This window comes from Triticum dicoccoides, chromosome 6B, assembly GCF_002162155.2.
Source record: "Triticum dicoccoides isolate Atlit2015 ecotype Zavitan chromosome 6B, WEW_v2.0, whole genome shotgun sequence".
NCBI classification, from domain to species: domain Eukaryota; kingdom Viridiplantae; phylum Streptophyta; class Magnoliopsida; order Poales; family Poaceae; genus Triticum; species Triticum dicoccoides.
The window spans coordinates 546,962,061-546,982,490 of NC_041391.1; positions in this window are offsets into that span (position 1 = coordinate 546,962,061).

A 20,430-nucleotide genomic window follows, 5' to 3' on the forward strand; every position below is an offset into this window, starting at 1 on the left:
TCATGTCTTGCATTTCATCTCATGTCATCATTTGCATTGCACCGGCACTCGTTGCCGTCTATGTTTTCATAAAACTCGTATCCGCTCGTAGTTGCCGCGTCACCTCTTGCTTTCGTTGACTGTTCCGAGACCAATCGGGTTTTTGCTTCCCTCTTGACCCTGACCACCTAACCTCTCTTGCCAGCTCGCCCCCCCTCTTGGCGAGTCCGAAAACCGCTCCGAACCCGAACCGTGTTGTCGTGACCGATGAGTCCGGATCATCCCCAAACATCTATAAAACATCTTCGTTTTATTTATTGGACTCCCTAACCTATTTTTCCCGACCGTCCAATTTCGATCGGAGGGACGAAATAGCCCCAAACCAAAATCCTGTGCTATATATATAGACCAATCCCCTAGGCAACAACCCTAAAATCTAGCCCCTTGTCCCATCGCGCCGCCGCCAGTCATCCACTCCCCTCCTCATCGGGATCCCTCCCGATCCAATTCCACCAACCGAAGCCGCCTCCTCCTTCCTTGTTTTTCCCATCGAGCCAACCACCTTCCCTGATCCACCCATCGATCCAGCCCCGTCGAGCTCCTCTGCTCGACGTCCAGGCACCCGCAGCCTCCTCTACCTCGCCACCCGTGCGCCTTCGACCACGCCTAACCACCAAGCCGCCATCCGTCGTCCTCTGCTTCACGCTGCCTCCGGCGAGCAGAAGCCCCGCGCCTGCAGCCTCGCGTCTCGCAGTTCGCCCGTCCTCGGAGCTCCCTGCCGTGGTGCTCCCCTTCTCCGTCGCGTCACCAACCTCTCCGGCCAGACCGTCCCAGGCGAGCCCCCGTCGTGCCCTCTCCTTCCTCCATTTCCCTTCTCTCTGTACCTCATCTCTCTATCTCTGAATCAGGAACCCCATCGATATGGTCACGTCCTCATCGTGCGCTTCGTCGCCCGTTCGTCCCTGCCGGCAGCCGCGTTGCTCCCCTTCCTTGTCGTCCCTCCAACCGGAGCCCCGCTGTCGCCCTGTTCTTTTGCAAGCCGTGCCCGTGATGCCGCAGCACCGCTGCCATGGACGCCGAGCCGCCGCCTGCCTCCACGGCCCTTGTCCGCGAGCACCGGCAACTCGAGCCTCCTCTGCTTCCCCTCGTGCAGGAGATGCAGCATGCCGAGCCACCCAGCACCTCCACCTCTTCGCCCGGATCCCGTCCGGCCGTCCCCGCCGCCAAGTCCATCGCCGCCTGAACCTCACTGCTTTGCCAAGTCCCGCCTCACCGCGCCTCTGCTTCGTGCGAGCAGAGGACGAGGCGCCCGCTCCCTCGTGCCTCACGTTGACCGCGCCGCCAGCGTGCCTGGGCCACCGCATCGCGCCTCGCCCACGGCCCAGCAAGGCGCTGCAACCCAGCCTCTCCACCGACTGGGCCGAAGCCCACTGGGTGAGGCCACACCCCCAGCGCCTCCCTTTTTCCCCCTTCTATTGGGCCTGCTCCAGCTAGTTTCGGCCTGTTTCGGTTTTTTATCAGTCCAACGAATTTATCTATTTATCCAGAGTTACCAGTTTTACAGAAAAACCCTCATGTTCATGCATTTAATAAATCCACAACCGTGCATCGGATTAAAATGGTTTAAACATGTAAAATGCTTGGAATTACATGTAGTTTCATAATATCCCACTTTCAACCATGTTTGAAATGTTTAACTTGTTGTTTGCATTAATTTGCTCAAATGCCACGCTAAAATGATTTAGTTCATAACTAAATAACCGTAGCTCGGTTTTAAATAAACTTTATATGTAAATGGGGTGCCAAAATGCCTAGTTTAACATGGTCCACTTTATTTTCCTATTTAACAACTCTAAAATTGTATATAGGGCAGAACATTAGCAAATTCATAAATTGCATATGAGGATTTTCCGGAATTGTTGTTTGTTGTTCCGGCCTCATTTAAACTTGCCTAGATAGGTAGTTTAATTATGCTTCACCTCTTGCCATGTTTAACAACATTTAATATTGTTGGGTAGCTTAAACGAGAGAGAACTAAATAGTTGCTTGTGGTGTTTCGTCAATATGCAACTCGTTGCATATTGAGCTCCACTTAACTTGTACTATTGTTTATTGCACTTTGCCATGCCATGCCTCATTAAACTGGACATGCATCATATTTGTTTGTGCATCATGCCATGATTATGCTTGTTTGTTTACCATGTTGTTTGTTTCTTTCCGGTGTTGCTTCTTAGTTCCGGTAATGTTGCGTTTGAGAGGATTCGTTCGACTACGCCCGTTTGTCTTCTTCATGGACTCGTTCTTCTTCCTTGCGGGATTTCAGGCAAGATGACCGTCACCCTGGATCTCACTACTATCATTGCTATGCTAGTTGCTTCGCTCTATCGCTTTGCTGTGCTACCTATCTCTTGTTGATCAAGCCTCCCAATTTGCCATGTCAGCCTCTAACCTTTTTCACCCTTCCTAGCAAACCGTTGTTTGGCTATGTTACCGCTTTGCTCAGCCCCTCTTATAGCATTGTTAGTTGCAGGTGAAGTTGAAGATTGCTCCATGATGGACAGGATTATGTTAAGATATCACAATATCTCTTATTTAATTAATGCATCTATATACTTGGTAAAGGGTGGAAGGCTCGGCCTTATGCCTGGTATTTTGTTTCACTCTTGCCGCCCTAGTTTCCGTCATACCGGTGTTATGTTCCCAAATTTTGTGTTCCTTACGCGGTTGGGTGATTTATGGGACCCCCTTGACAGTTCGCTTTGAATAAAACTCCTCCAGCAAGGCCCAACCTTGGTTTTACCATTTGCCTCACCACCACCTATACCTTTCCCTTGGGTCGGCCAACCCGAGGGTCATCTTTATTTTAGCCCCCCCCCAGGCTAGTGCTTCTCTAAGTGCTGGTTCGAACCGGGCAGACTGCGGGGCCACCTCAGGGCAACTCGAGGGTTGGTTTTACTCGTAGGCTGACCTATCCGGTGTTGCCCTGAGAACGAGATATGTGCAGATCCTATCGGGATTGTCGGCGCATCGGGCGGCTTTGCTGGTCTTGTTTTACCATTGTCGAAATGTCTTGTAAATCGGGATTCCGAGACTGATCGGGTCTTCCTGGGAGAAGGAATATCCTTCATTGATCGCGAGAGCTTATCATGGGCTAAGTTGGGACACCCCTATAGGGTATTATCTTTCGAAAGCCGTGCCCGCGGTTATGTGCTAGATGGGAATTTGTTAATGTCCGGTTGTAGATAACTTGACACCAGATCCGAATTAAAACGCATCAACCGCGTGTGTAGCCGTGATGGTCTCTTTTCGGCGGAGTCCGGGAAGTGAACACGGTTTTGGGTTATGTTTGACGTAATTAGGAGTTCAGGATCACCTCTTGATCATTGCTAGCTTCACGACCGTTCCTTTTGCTTCTCTTCTCGCTCTTATTTGCTTATGTTAGCCACCATATCATGCTTAGTCGCTGCTGCAACCTCACCACTTTACCCCTTCCTTTCCCTTTAAGCTTTGCTAGTCTTGATACCCATGGTAATGGGATTGCTGAGTCCTCGTGGCTCACAGATTACAACAACAACAGTTGCAGGTACAGGTTATGCGATGATCATGACGCGAGAGCGATGTTTGCTTGTTTTGGAGTTCTTCTTCTGCTTCTTCTTCGATCAGGGGATAGGTTCCAGGTCGGCAGCCTGGGCTAGCAGGGTGGATGTCGTTTGAGTTTCTGTTTGTGTTTCATCCGTAGTCGGATGGTGCTCTTATGTAAGATGATGTTGTATTCGTGTGGCATTGTATGCCTTTTGTATGTATCCCCAACTATTATGTAATGTTGATCTAATGATATCCACCTTGCAAAAGCGTTTCAATATGCGGTTCTATCCTAGGTGGGACCTTCGAGTCTCTTTAGGATAGTATCGCATATTGGGCGTGACACTGGCGTTAATTGGTTGCTTATTTATTTCCTCATTGTCTTGTTTAGTTGTTTGCTTGTAGTCACTGTAGTTCTTTTTCTGTGTTTTTCTAGTGGCCACACTAGCTTATTTTTGGTAACTAGGCCAAAATAATCATGGCAGCACACAAACTGTTGTAACCCTGGGCCCCCTGCGAGTCGTATGATCCATGGGCCCTCTACGATCGTAGGATCCATTGGCCTTTGTACGGGCCATAGGATCCATGGGCCTTCCACGGGCTGTAGGGTCCATGGGCTTTCTACGTGCTCTAGGATCCATGGGCCTTCTATGGGGCGTATCATCATTTCACCAATCATGGGCCGTACTATTCGTGGACCATAACGGGACGTATTTCATAACTGTATGAAAACAGCCCAACGGGTTTTTTTACATGAAAACGGCCCAATGTATTAACGGTCCACAAACGGGCCGACAGTAGCGATGGGCTAAATTTGGCCCACAAGCAGAAAATGACAGTAACGGGTCGTAAGTAACCGAATGCTGCAAATGAGCCCAAGAATAAATGGGCCCTAAGAAGGCCGAATGATAACTTGGGCTGGAAACGGCCCAGTGGAATAATGGGCCGTTAATGGGTATAAAGTGATACATTGTTCATTATGGGCCAGTTTCACCACGGGCCGTTAATGGGCCAAGAATTACAAAGTGCCTCATATGGGCCAAAAGAAGTCATGGGCCACACATGGGCCAGAAATTAAAGCGGCTGGATTCATATTCGACGGCCCAGATGACGCTACTGGGCCTAATTCGGATAGGGCATAACGGGCCCTGGGTTATCGGGTTATAAATGGGCTATATGTGGACAGGCCGTTAACAGGCTTTCCGTGGGCCAGCCCGCCACCTTTTGACCAAGTCAAACGGGCCGACCTTTTCACAGGAATGGGCCTCTGTTGGGCCGTGCCACGTGTCGACGTATCATAGGCGCCTTGGGTCCAATTAGTGGATGACATCTGTCCCAACGGTGAGCCGACACGTGTTTCCTCCAGCCAATGATGATTTTACACGTGGAAAATCCCCATTGCTCGAGGCTGTTAACGTGTTATCGGATCCAAAACCCGACCCGATAGCTTAATAGTGTTCCGTTACGGTGGATGCCACGTGTCGGTCACCCTTGACGAAAGCACTTCTGTGACGCGCGATTTATCGTCATGGAAGTGGACACTTCCATGATGATAATTTTGGTAATGTCATGGAACACTTCTATGACAACACGGGTATGACTATCTTGATTCTTTCATTAAATCATCATGGATGTACATGCATGACAAAAAACGCGACCTACTATGACAAACACATATCATCACGGAAGTGTATTTTTTTGGTAGTGATACATTGTTCCCTTTGTCATCGGTATGTTACTTGCCCGAGATTCGATCATCGGTATCTCAATACCTAATTCAATCTCGTTACCGGCAAGTCTCTTTACTCGTTCCGTAATACATCGTCCCGCAACTAACTCATTAGTAAGGCTTATAGTGATGTGCATTACCGAGAGGGCCCAGAGATACCTCTTCGACAATCAAAGTGACAAATCCTAATCTTGATCTATGCCAACTCAACAAGTACCATCAGAGACACTTGTAGAGCACCTTTATAATCACCCAGTTACATTGTGACGTTTGGTAGCACACAAAGTGTTCCTCCGGTAATCGGGAGTTGCATAACTCATAGTCATAGGAACATGTATAAGTCATGAAGAAAGCAATAGCAATATACTAAACGATCAAATGCTAAGCTAACAGAATGGGTCAAGTCAATCACATCATTCTCTAATGATGTGATCCCCTTAATCAAACGTCAAGTCATGTCTATGGTTAGGAAACGCAACCATCTTTGATTCAACGAGCTAGTCAAGTAGAGGCATACTAGTGACGCTCTGTTTGTCTATGTATTCACACATGTACTAAGTTTCCGGTTAATACAATTCTAGCAGGAATAATAAAAATTTATCATGATACAAGGAAATATAAATAACAACTTTATTATTGCCTCTAGGGCATATTTCCTTCACTATGTTTATCATTTTCATCAGGTTTGGCAATTCTAGTAGCTTCATTACAGAAGTAAATAACATGCCCATCTATATCTTCTTCCAGGAGATCTTTAACCATAGCAACACTAGGTTCTACTTTAATTTGTTCACCAGGTTTGGGTGTTCTAATATAGCTTTTGTTGACCACAGTTGAAACTTTAGCATGTTCCTTTATCCTAACAGGGAAAGGTGGTTTCTCAATATAAGCAAAAGGAACAACTAGATCAACATTATAAATAATAGTTTCCTCTTTGATTGGTACTGGTTTTTTAATTTCTTCTTTAATAGGTGGGTGATATTTAAACCACTTCTCCTTAGGGAGATCAACATGAGTAGCAAAATATTCACAAAAGGAGGCTACTATCTCAAAGTCAAGTCCAAATTTAGTGCTAAACTTTTGGAAAGCATCGATATTCATAAATGATTTAACACAATCATACTTAAGTTTAATACATGACTCTTTACCTTCATCGAGTTCCCAATCTTTAGAGTTTCAGTTAATTCTTTCCAAAACATCGCACCGGAATTCAATCGTCTTCTTCACAAAAGAACCAGCACAGGAAGTGTCAAGCATGGATCTATCATTATGAAAAAGCCGAGCATAAAAATTCTGGATAATAATTTATCTTGAAAGCTCATGATTGGGGCATGAATATTACATTGACTTAAGCCTCCCCCAAGCTAGATTGATACTTTATCCTTCACGAGGCCAAAAATTATATATATAGTTCCGATCACGATGAAATAGATGCATAGGATAATTTTTTTGGTGAAACTCCAATTTCAATCGATTCCAATTCCAAGATCCAATATCATTGCATAGCCTATCCATGCCAATGATTTTCCCTTCGAAGATAAGGGGAAAACCTTCTTCTTAACTTCATCTCCAAGTAAACCTGCAACCTTAAACAATCCACAAATTTCTTCCACATATATCAAGTGCATATCGGGATGTTTGGTTCCATCTCTTGCATAAGAATTAGCTAGGAGTTTCTCTATCATACCCGAAGGAATATCATATTAAATATTTTCAGTAGGTGCAGTAGGTTGAGGGGTTACTAATTGTGGTTCTAGTCGAGGTGAAGATACCCTGAACAAACCCCTCAAAGGATTTTTTTTTCCTTCGTAACAAGTGACAATAAATTTGAGCATGTAGTAATATTTTTTCCTTACCAATTTCCACTTACCAAGAGCGCTTCACTCCCCGGCAACGGCGCCAGAAATAGCCTTGATGACCCACAAGTATATGGGATCAATTGTAGACTTTTTGATAAGTAAGAGTGTCGAACCCAATGAGGAGCAGAAGGAAATGACAAGTAGTTTTCAGTAAGGTAATGTCTACAAGTGCTGAAATTGTAAGTAGCGGAGTAGTTTGATAGCAAGATAATTTGTAACGAGCAAGTAACGATAGTAGTAACAAAAGTGCAGCAAGGTATCCCAATCCTTTTGAGACAAAGGATGGGCCAAACCTTTCTCTTATAATAAGCAAAGCGTTCTTGAGGGTACACGGGAATTTCATCTAGTCACTTTCATCATGTTGGTTCGATTTGTGTTCACTGCTTGAATAATTTGATATGTGGGTGGATCGGTGGTTAGGTGTTGTTCTTACTTGAACAAACCTCCTACTTATGATTAACCCCATCGCAAGCATCCGCAACTACTAGAAAAGTATTAAGAATAAATTCTAACCATAGCATTAAACTTTTGGATCCATTCGGTCCCTTACAGAATAGCGCATAAAATAGGGTTTAAGCTTCTAGCACTCTCGCAACCCATCATCTAATAGCTACTCCACAATGCATTCCCTTAGGCCCAAATATGGTGAAGTGTCATGTAGTCGACGTTCACATGACACCACTAAGGGAATCACAACATACATACTATCAAAATATCAAACACATATGAAGTTGACATGATTACTTGCAACATGATTTCTCCCGTGACCTCAACAACAAAAGTAACTACTCACAAATGATAATCATACTCAAGATCAGAGGGGCATTAAATAGCATATTGGATCTGAACGTATAATCTTCCACCAAATAAACCATATAGTGATCAACTACAAGATGTAATCAACACTACTAGTCACCTACAAGCACCGATCTATAATTCCGGCACTAAGATTGACCACAAGAGATGAACTAGAGTTTGAGAGGAGATGGTGATGTTGAAGCTGTTGATGGAGAATGCCCTCCCCAAGATGGGAGAGTTGTTGGTGATGATGATGACGATGATTTCCCCCTCCGGGAGGAAGTTCCCCCGGCGGAATCGCTCCGCCAAAGGGCAAAAGTGATCCTGCCCAAGTTTCGCCTCGAGACAGCGGCGCTTCGTCCCGAAAGTCCTCTCCTAATTTTTTCTAGGTCAAAATGACTTCCATACCAGAAAACGGGCACCGGAGGTGGGTCGAGGGGAGCACAACCCACCAGGGTGCACCTGGGGGCCCAGGCGCGCCCTGGTGTCTTGTGCTCACCAGGTGGGGCCCCTCTAGTACCTATTGGCTCCAATATTCCTCATTTATTCCATAAAAATTCCCCGTGAAGTTTCAGCTTATTTGGAGTTGTGCAGAATACGTGGCTTGGCGTAGCTTTTCCAGATCTAGATTTCCAGCTGCCGGAATTCTCCCTGAGTGTACCTTGCATATTATGAGAGAAAAGGCATTAGAATTACTCCAAAAAGCATTACTATGCATAAAAACATCATAAATAACCATAGGTAAACATGATGTAAAATGGATGTATCAACGACCTTTGCAGCATGCGCATGTGGTGCTCGCTGAAAGTGAGTGAGACTGGTGTGTGACCCAGACCCGGCAACTCGGCTTGGTTGGGGCCTCGGCTTTAGATTTTGGGATTTGGTGTGTGGTCTGGGTAAGCACCCCCGACAATTTGAACACTTTCATCAAGTTGACAGGAGTAGCGACAGTTGTTGTCAAGATGGTGGCTTCAGACTTATTGATGCATATTACTTTGTAAGGTCTTGATGAATAATTAATAAAATGGTTGCATGCATCGCCCTGATGCAGAGGTCGGGGGTCATCCTCCCTTTCAAAAAAAGAAAATAAATTGTTGCTTTAGTTGTTTATTATTATCTAGCTCATATATAGTGTCTTCCCCAAAAATAAAAATGAGAATTGGAAGAGTGTCTCATGCCTATTGGACTCGGTCTATTATTCTCACTAATTATATATATATATATATATATATATATATATATATTGTAGATGATTAGCGTCTTTTGGCAAAGGCATGTTAATTGACTGAAATAATACTATTGCACCTATGACTGAGCGTAGATGTCCACTCTAAATTTTTTAGGACCACTTTATGATGTGATCATTAGTGTTTCTTCACACCTTCTTGACTTAATATATCGTTTGATTGTTACTAATCTAAAAGCCGATTACATAATCTGATATAATTGTTGATTATCTCTCTTCCATAAAAAATCCAACCTACTATTTATTTTTATCACACAACGACTGTGTTCAGCCACTATAAGACTTTGGTGGTGCACCCCAGCTGCCAAACCATGCTTTGCCAACCTACGAGAGGAAAGGTAGGGCTCACCAAGGGATGCTCCTTCCACCGGAAGTAAACCTGGGAATGGTTATTAAAAAACTGGGTGAAACGGTTCGGTTCTTACTTTGGGTTTGATTGGTTCAGGTTTTATTGGGCTGAATCTTTTTTAGTTTGGTTTTGGTTTGGGTATGTGAAGAAACCAATTTGGGTATAGTTGGTTATGGGCTTAAACAGTTTGGTTATTAACGGCTGTAAACTATGGGTCCAAACCGGTTTTAGTGCATTGGTTATGTGCAATAAGCAACGAGGCATCGTCAACGAGTATCTTTGATCCGCGTACATGATGCGATACACTATGTAATTCCGTATTACGGGGAAACAACACATGCAAATTGAATGTGTATGCTTGTGCTTTAGCTAAGCAATTGGTTTTAATGCACTTGTCAGTGAGCTTTTCAGTCGTGGGCGTTGTCTTTTTGACACTTGTTGTGTGTTGACCATATCTCAACAATAACTTTGTTCCCAAACTATTGTAGATGCACTTATGTCTTTTCTATGCCATTTGCTTCTTGACATGTCGATTTGTGCAATCATATATACATTGAAGCAAACCCATAGTTACGTATTGGGTTTAAACCCACGGTTATGTATTGGGTTTAAATTAGTTCGGGTGGAAAAAATAGAGGGTTTAGTTTTGGTTGGGCTGAAAATGGCATTAAACGGGTATGGTTCAAGTATGGTTTTGAGAGATACATGTACGGGTATGGTTCAAGTATGGTTTAGGTATGAAACCATTCTCAGATTTAACCGGAAGGGTGATTAATTTGCATGCCCGATTATGGCAAAATGAAGCCCCTCTGAACATTGCTTTCTACTACCTATCATTGATGTGGGGAGACCGACCAAAAGAGGTATGCTTGGGTGCTGATCTTGGAATGGGACAATGGAGCACTATCTGTTGTTACATTCTGATTTCAGTTGCTTTTGAGTTGTAGATTTTTTTTTCTCTTTTAGCATGGTAATTTGCTGCGACCTGGGAGTCTTGATTTTAATTATTGTGGGATGGTAATCAGTTTTATGTCGTTTTTATCTTCTCATGAGCAAGAACATTACAGTTTGTACTCAATGTTTTGACATTCAGCATTTATGTACTATAGTTTTAGAAGGTCAATAATACCCAATACATTGCCTTCCATGAAATAACTTGATCTGTTCTCATGGATGTCTGCTACCAGCCCCATTTTAATTCGGTGCATACGTACTATTTTATTGCATCGGGTGTTAAAACATTATGTACCATTGGTGCAGCTTAATATCCAAAACCTGAGCTTTGTTTGTATTTTGAACGAAAAGAAGGCTCGTGTAGTATGTGTATGTTCAAGTTGCCATGAAAATGTCTACTAATTCCCACAAGAAACTTATGTTTTCTGTGTTTACATTTCTTGGTCAAGCAATGTAGGTTCACAATATAGTTTTCACTTCGGAAGCACCAAAATCTCTTATAGCTGCAAGTAAATATGTTCTCCGCACATACACTAATGCTTCATTTTTATAAGAGAAATGGCAGAACCTTTATCATAATGATGTATAGCTTCATTTTACAAAGACAATACTGCTTGACTGACTCAATTGAGACTGAATGAAGTTTAACAACCTTGTTTACGAGTTTAAGATACAACTACTTTTTGTTGAATCCATAAACAAGATCAACTGGGTAGATTTCGGTAGCTAGGTTTCAGAGATTGGAAAATTTCTATTTCTCCGACTATGTTATCTTGAAAAAATCTAGTAGCTAATGCAGCCTATCATTAGATTTTCTAGACGAGTAGATAATTTTAGTCAATATGAGTAATGAACAATCTTTTTGGTGAAAACGTTGAGCAGCGTATCATTTCATTGAGAGCTATAAAGGAGAGTACAGAGTGCAACCTCGCAGTCTGATACATCTCCGACGCATCTATAATTTTTTATTGTTCCATGTTGTTATATTATCATCTTGGATGTTTTACAATCATTTTACAGTCATTTTATATTATTTTTGGTACTAACCTATTGACATAGTGCCCAGTGCCAGTTACTATTTTTTGCATGTTTTTTACATCGCAGGAAATCAATATCAAACAGAGTCCAAACGCAGCGAAACTTTTTGTGGATTTTTTTGGACCAGAAGACATCCAGTGGGCCAAAGAAGTACTGGAGGGGGCTCCGAGGGGATCACAACCCACCTCGGCGCGCCTGGGGGCCCAGGCGCGCCCTTGTGGGTTGTGACAACCTCGGGGGTCCCCCGCACCGACTCTTTTCTCTATCAATACCAAAATATTCCAGAAACCCTAGGGGAGTTGACGAAAATCAATTCCAGCCGCCGCAAGTTCCAGAACCGCCAGATCCAATCTAGACACCATCACGGAGGGGTTCATCATGTCCATTGGCCCCTCCCCGATGATGCGTGAGTAGTTCTTTGTAGACCTACGGGTCCATAGTTAGTAGCTAGATGGCTTCCTCTCTCTCGTTTGATTCTCAATACAATGGTCCCTTGGAGATCCATATGATGTAACTCTTTTTGCGGTGTGTTTGTTGGGATCCGATGAACTTTGAGTTTATGATCAGATCTATCTTTTTATCCATGAAAGTTATTTGAGTCTTCTTTGATCTCTTATATGCATGATTTCTGATAGCCTCGTATTTCTTCTCCGATATTTGGGTTTTGTTTGGCAAACTTGATCTATTTAACTTCCCATGGGAAGAGGTGCTTTGTAATGGGTTCGATCTTACGGTGCTTGATCCCAGTGACAGAAGGGGAACCGACACGTATGTATCGTTGCCATTAAGGATAACAAGATGGGGTCTATTTCTACGTAAATAGATCTTGTCTACATCATGTCATCGTTCTTATTGCATTACTCCGTTTTTCCATGAACTTAATACACTAGATGCATGCTGGATAGCGGTCGATCTGTGGAGTAATAGTAGTAGATGCAAGCAAGAGTCGATCTACTAATCTTGGACGTGATGCCTATATAATGATCATTGCCTAGATATCGTCATGATTATTTGAAGTTCTATCAATTTCCCAACAGTAATGTGTTCACCCACTGTTTGCTATTTTTCTCGAGAGAAGCCACTAGTGAAACCTACAGCCCTCGGGCCTCTTCTTCATTATATTTGCCTTTGTGATCTATTTTTCTTTGCTTTTATTTTCAGATCTATTAAACCAAAAATACAAAAGTACCTTCCTACACTTTATTTTATTTGGCATTCGATCTATCAAATTATTACAACCTTCTCACGTCGGTTTGCCAATTTCTGGCGCTGTTGCCCGAAAGGGATTGACAATCCCTTTAATACGCCGGGTTGCGAGTATTTGTTATTTGTGTGCAGGTGCTGTTTACATGGTGTTGTGTGGTTCTCCGACTGGTTCGATAACCTTGGTATCATCACTAAGGGAAATACCTACCGTTGTTGTGCTGCATCATCCCTTCCTCTTTGGAGAAATACTGACGTAGTCCAAGCAAACATCATAGTCTCGCAAACGTACACGAACTGGCATCTGAGGGGTTGAGAGTTTGAGCAGGAGACGAGTAGTGAAAACTCCACTACTAAGAATATTGCAATTTCTTACTAATTGTTTTTTCAGTGACTGAACTCCATGCTGATTGTTCCTTTGCACAATCTGAATATGGGAGGCATCACTCTAATTTTGGATTTGTCCTAGAAAATGATTGAAACTATATATATGTGGATTAGTGAAATTCATTTCTAAATATTGGTCTAGAGCTTGGATGTCTGAGCCACTAAACTTAATTGTAAACTCAGGATATTTTTCTCCTGTTGTAAGAGCATCTACAACCGGACCCCTCAAACCCATGTCAAACGCCCGGGCAGGCCACCCAGGCACGATTTTTTAACCCAGACGGGCCTATCAAATGGCCCTCAAACACCCAGGCTGACTGGCACCCCCCATATCCAGCCCAAATATGGGGCGGATATGGGGGCGCCCGGGCGCGCCTAGGCACACCCGCCACGTCGGACCCCTTAGCCCGACACCACTCCAAATTGCACCAAATCCACCAAACCCTTCCTCCTCCTCCCACCGCCCTCCAACCATTCCTGCGCCCGGACCCTCACCGGCCTCCACCCTTGCTCCCAATCCTCACCTCCGGTCCTGATCCACCGCTGGAGATGTCGTCCAGCCCGACCCTCACCGCCGCAATGAGGGCAGCTGCAGCTAGGATGCAGTCGGAGGAGGCGGCCTGGATGCAAGCGGAGCAGGCAGCCCAGATGTAGCCGGAGTGTGGGGACTGAGGGAGTCCTGGATTAGGGGGTATCCGGACAGCCGGACTGTGTACAACGTCCGGACTATTGAAGCAAGAAGATACAAGACTCAAGACTTCGGCCTGTGTCCGGATGGGACTTTACTTGGCGTGGAAGGCAAGCTTGGCGATCCGGATATTATATTTCCTTCCTTGTAACCGACTCCATGTAAACCCTAGCCCTCTCCGGTGTCTATATAAACCGGAGAGGTTGGTCCTTAGAAGGCCGATCACAATTACAATCATACCATCATAGGCTAGCTCCTAGGGTTTAGCCTCTACGATCTCGTGGTAGATATACTCTTGTACTACCCATATCATCAATATTAATCAAGCAAGAAGTAGGGTTTTACCTCCATCTAGAGGGCCCGAACCTGGGTAAACCTCTGTGTCCCTTACTTCTTGTTACCATCAGCCTTGACGCACAGATCGGGACCCCCTACCCGAGATCCGCCGGTTTTGACACCGACATTGGTGCTTTCATTGACAGTTCCTCTGTGTCGTCGTCACAAGGTTCGATGGCTCCTTCAACCGTCATCTGCAACGCTGTTCAGGGCGAGGCTTTCCTCACCGAACAGATCTTCGTGTTCAGCGGTTTCACACTACGGGCCGATCCTCTCGGTCACCTGGAGCAGATCGTGTCAGGATCGCCGGATAGTTATGATGAGCATGGCTTGGACCTGCCGTCGGACGATGCTTAGGGTATTACCCCGGCAGAAGCCTCGGGCCTAAATCCGGGGTAGGTTGCGTTGCCTAAGGGCGGAGGGCTGGTCCCTGTCCCGCAGGCCGTACCCTCGTTGGTGATAGAGCCAAACACAGGTCTCACCTCCGCGGGAACCTGTGACTCCGGACCCCTGGATTTATATCTAGACGTAGGTTCCAGTCCACGCGTCCCCGAGCCCGTCGATCCTGGTTGGGCTCCGGTGATGGAGTTCACCGCGGCGGACATCTTTCAGCATTCGCCCTTTGGCGACATACTAAACTCATTTAAAACCCTCTCTTTGACAGAGAACTTCGGGCCAAACTATGTAAGGCTCGAGTGGGAAGCAGACGACGAAGAAATTCGTTACCCACCCACCACCTACTTGATAGCCAGGGTTGATGATTTAACCGACATGCTGGACTTCGACTCCAAAGGCATCGATGGTATGGACGACGATGCAGGAGAAGACTCGGAATCTACGGGGTACCGGATTCCTGCCTCATCACACGACATATACATGGTGGATACGCCCAAGGAAGGCGACGGTGACAATCCGGAAGATAACACCCTTGGGCAAAAACCAAAGCGACGGCGCAGACGCCGTTCCAAATCCGGCAACAGTAACAACATCAGCAAGAGAGCCAGAAGAATGGATGCTCTGGCCAACCCTGAAGGCAACAACGACCAAACAGAACCAGCGATGGAGCAGGACGAACCAGGTCAGGCCGAACATATTCCGGAGCATACGCCCGAAGAAAACGGCCTAGGACAAGAACATAATCAGGACGACGACGCATTCATCGTTCCGGAAGAATGCGTGGAACAAGAGAACCTCCATAGAAAACTTATGGCCACAGCGAGAAGTCTGAAGAAGCAGAAGCAACGGCTTAAAGCCGCACAGGAAATGCTCAATCGCAGATGGAACAAAGTGCTAGACACTGAAGAAAGATATGGCAACGATCGCCATACAAAGAGCTACCCAAAATGCAAGTTACTGCCAGAATTCAACGACGAGGCCGTTCCACCGAAGAATAACACGACCAGGAGACCAGGAGTACCACTTCATAATCACAAAAAAATCAGCTACCGAAGACGCCCACGATCTACATGAGCACCTTGAGAAGAAAGCTGGCGCAGCTAGGTGTTGACACTGGAACGCGTCACACGAACACGTCGATGTGTACCCGCGGCGCCAAGGGAGATGCTCCGCAACTCACACCGCGGGAGGCCGACTTCCAGTGCGATACGCAAGACAGCAAGCCGGCGCTTTTGGGACCAGACGCCCCGCTCGCCCGGGAGGGACCCCGTCAGGGCTCGCGGCGACGATTGGCTGCTCGAGGTCGGTCTTACCGCCCCTAGAGCCTCATGGATTCGCAGCCTCCAATCTTGAAGAATGACGAAGAACGAGAAGAAAGATACAAGGGGAGAGATAAAAGTAGATGAACACGGATAAGTAGTAGATTGATTGATCGATTTTGTGTTGTTCAATCGGCCGTCACCCCTTAGGTATATAAGAGGCGGCTGGACTTCCCGTGCAAGGAAAAAGGCTTGGATTCACGTCCAAAACCCTAGTCAAATTCGGATTGGTCTTGTCCGGACTTTCCAAAACTGTTCGGTTTAAACTGGCTGCACCTTGCGGGTAACTTTTGAGGTGGTAAACGACCTCGGATGGAAACGAGCCCAAAAGCAATCTTGACCGTTTCGACGAGGCGAACAACTTTTATGTTGAACGTGTTTTTATTAGAGATTATCTTGAGGGTCAAATCGCTCGTGCAATACAGGCTATTATTCGCGCTACCCATCAGACAGGGTGTCTGGTGGGGCGCGCCACTTTTGGCTCGTGATAGTGCTGTATTCGGATGGCTCTAACTTTTGCATAAGAACTCGGATTGGAATGATTGTTATATCAAAATCGATTGTTTCGACGAGACGAAGACAATCCATGTAGATCATTTTTCCATACGAGGCAGTCTTGGGGGCGTAATGTGCCGAATAGTGTTCTGAATACAAAATCTCAGTATTTCGAACACAACTTCGGCCTTCGAGATGAGATCAGATGGCGATGGCCCAAACTTCAAAGATGTTCGTATCGACAATACGAAACTTTTTCATGTAGAACACTTCCCAATTTGAGGCCATTTTAAATAAGTTCTTGACTGTGCCAAAATCTGGTGTCAACACATGCCCCCCTGTTTTTCGGCAAAGCCTGTATGCCGAAAAATAACTTGCACATAGCTTGCTCTAAGGACGATGTCAACACTCCATCGGCCATTTTGGCATATTCTTAGGACGATAAGTTGATATCGGCCATTGCTTGTGTGAATATTTTGACGCAAGCTTGGGTGAAACTTTCTCAACATCCTTAACAATCCGATGATAAAGTCCCATAGATATGTATCTCAAGGTCATCCTCGGAACCATATTATTCACCCTTTTGCTAGGATTTTGCTGATAATCAATAATAAACTTTCTCCAATCCTTACTTTTTGCCTGCATAAAAAAATCATTAGTGGCTGAAGCGATGGACTTCGATTCAGCCTTACCTATGTTGACGAGACTAAGCATCGGCTATTGAATGAAATACAATACACCATGATTAACATAGTAGCCTGATGCTTGCTATGCCAACTCTTTTGAATTGTCATGCCTAGAAATATGAACAGTTTAAAGCAACCAAGGTAAATTTTGCATCTAGGCATACCTCAAGATAAACTACAAGTGATTCGTCAAAACATTCATAACCTTTGGATATTTGTTGCACTACTCATAACGAATCACCAAAAGCCTCAATATGTTTAGCACATATGGAAAAAGTTCCAAACCGAATAACATTGCATATGCGGCTTTGATTATTGTGCAATAAATATTTTAAGAGGCATGAGGCTTCACATAACAGCACCATATGGAGATATATAAACAACACCAACACCATGGCCATTTTTTGAATTCAACCATCGAAACATAATCTCCATAGCACTAGAGAGACAAGGTTAATATCACTTAACATGTACCTTGTCTCGGTTCCAATTGAATTAAGGACGATGTTAGAATTTCACACCGGCCATTATCGGATAGTTTCTTAGGACGATAGTTAATTATCCGCCATTATCATGAGGTCCATGTAGAATTCATCCATTAAAGAATGTATAGCCGAAATAAACAAATAAAATAGCAATAAAATATTTCGGCCCCTTTGTCTTAGCAACAAAAATGTAACTAACCAAATGTATAGTGATTTGGTAATACTCTGTCATGATATGGAAAATTATGTTGCATCCATGGATCAAAATAAGTCCATGGAGGGTAACTAATCATACCTGTGGATGAATTCCATGGCAAACACATCAATGGCATTGTTGAAGAAAATGGATGATGCGCTAACCGAAGATTTTGATGTTGTGATGCGCACCTTCGGCTTAATTGTTTGTGGCTTTCATTATTTTCCTTCTTCACTTTTATTGTACTTGTTGCAACAGAAGCATGCACATCATTTTTGTCTTGATTGATCTTCTTGGGAACCCATGCCATGTTCTTCTTTTTCAGCTCTTGTGCACTAAGATTTTGTAATTTCTTCTTTTGCCAATATGATAAGCCGAGTGGGCATCTCGGCTGTGATTCTGTTTTGACCAATGGCAATTCTTTTTTGGCTTTGTGCACTCTCAACTTCTTTTCTTTAGATTTGGCACTTTGAGTCTTAACAATTGATTGCTTCATCTCATTGTCTGTAGTAGCCAATGTCAACACTTTCATTGGCTCTTTTTCATTTGAGATCAAATCTGAAGCAGCACACTTACGACCATCTCTTTTCATGCGGTAAACTTGCTTTACCACCTCTTTCTTCTTCCTTGATCTCTGGACTGATTCCTTATGATTGAAACGGTCTTTGACGCGTGATTGTTCAAATGTTGATCTCCTTGGAGCTGCATAGTATTGGTGAGATGGTCTAGAGTAAGATGGAGAATGTGCCCTTGTATCATACATGTTCCATGATGAATATGTATCTGAGCATAGGGAGGCATCCACGGCATTGGCATTGGCGGCCCAAAATAAGGATATGAATATGTTGCATTAAAATTATCACTTTGCCAATACCAATCCTCATATTTGCGCCTTGGGGGTGATCTTGGTTTCTTTGCATGATTTGGCCGATAAGCATTCTTCTCTTCACTCTTCTTTTGATATTTATCCAATAGTTCAGCAAAGGTGATTTTTGATCTCTTACACTTGCGCTTATTCTGGCCTTTGTTTTCTTTTGGTTTGCTTTCATCGATCATTAGATTTGCTTGCTGCCCCCCAGTCCTTGGCGTCTCCATTGTAGCTTCGATGGAACTCCCGCCCTCAAGATTATGCTCGTTATACTCTTCAACAACTTCTTTACTTGAAAACTTGATCCCATCACCTGCAGCTTTTACATTCTCTTTAAATGGATCGGCTTGAAGCAGCCGATGCAAAAACTTTTTGCCATCGGGACCAATCAGAATAGACTGGTCATCTCTTGGTGTTTCAACAAACTTCAATCGTCCTTTTTCAATGGCCGATTTAACTATTTGACGAAACATGTTGCAATCCTCAAAATTATGCTTGGACGAATCATGCAACTTACAATACATTCGTCCTTGGATTGATGGCTTAACATGGTGATCAAGAATTGTAATAATTATTTTTCAGCAACAAATCAAATATTTTATCACACATGCTTGAATTAAAGGTATACTTCTTGTTTCCTAGCCGATCTTGCTGTTCGAACGGCTTTGGAGATAAGCAAACGAATGGTTCAGATTTGGAATCTCCCCATTCGGCTATGCATTGTGTTTTCCACTCTATCTCCGATGTCTTTGGATAAGATATTATATTAGCATCGATTTTCTTAATAGAATTTAACCTTGGCTTTAATTTTCTGAAATGAAGATATTTAGAACATACATGTCTCAGTTGAGACCAAGTGTAAGCCAAGTAAGAAATAAGCAAAGCTACCCAACTAGATATGAACTTTAGAGAAAGCAACGGGAAAAGCTTTGGCTGTAACAATAAGTCATTATCGGTCTTTATAAATGGCGGAATGGGTTGACCGATATGTTCCATAACAATTTTACTGCTAACAAGTAAATTACCCTTCTTGTAGCGACCAGACCTCAAACAGTCTGATCTCTGTGCTCAGTGTCATCCCTGGATCAGTAATGCTGACACCACATAGTACTTGGAGGATTTATAACAGAGTAGCAATCACACACTTATTACATCGAATGTCTCAAAAGAGAACTTATTGAAATAAATATGGCTTAAGGCCATCTAAAATTGATAACAGCGGAAGGCTTGGAAGATAAGCGAGTCCATCAACTCCAACGGCATCAATGAGTATAGAACCATGACCTAAAAGCATCTTACTCGTCGTCTGAAAAGTCTGCAACATGAAACGTTGCAGCCCGAAAACGGGTCAGCACATGGAATATGCTGGCAAGGTAACACATAGAGAATAACAATGGAATAAACTATACTACATGCATATTTGGCTGGTGGTAAAGCTCTATGGTTACAGTTTTTGCATAAAGCCAATTTTTCCCTACTGCAAAGGAATAAAGTTATTTAACTATAATGGTGGTTGTTAAACATTGAGAATGGTTGACAGCATTCTCAATCCCAATTAAAAGGTACTCATTAAACCCAACAATATTAAATTAGAGGTAACATGATGAGATTCACATGATACCCAGGTACTAGATACTCAAGATGTCCATAACCGGGAACACGGCTAACCATGATTAGTTTATACACTCTGCAGAGGTTTGCGCACTTTTCCCCACATGACTCGATCGCCTCCGCTTGGTTTCTCGCACTACATGGTGTTTGAGAAACGGATGACCGAGACATAGTCTTTCAGAAGCACTTGCACCTTATATAAGGGGTAGACCGTTCCAACCTACAT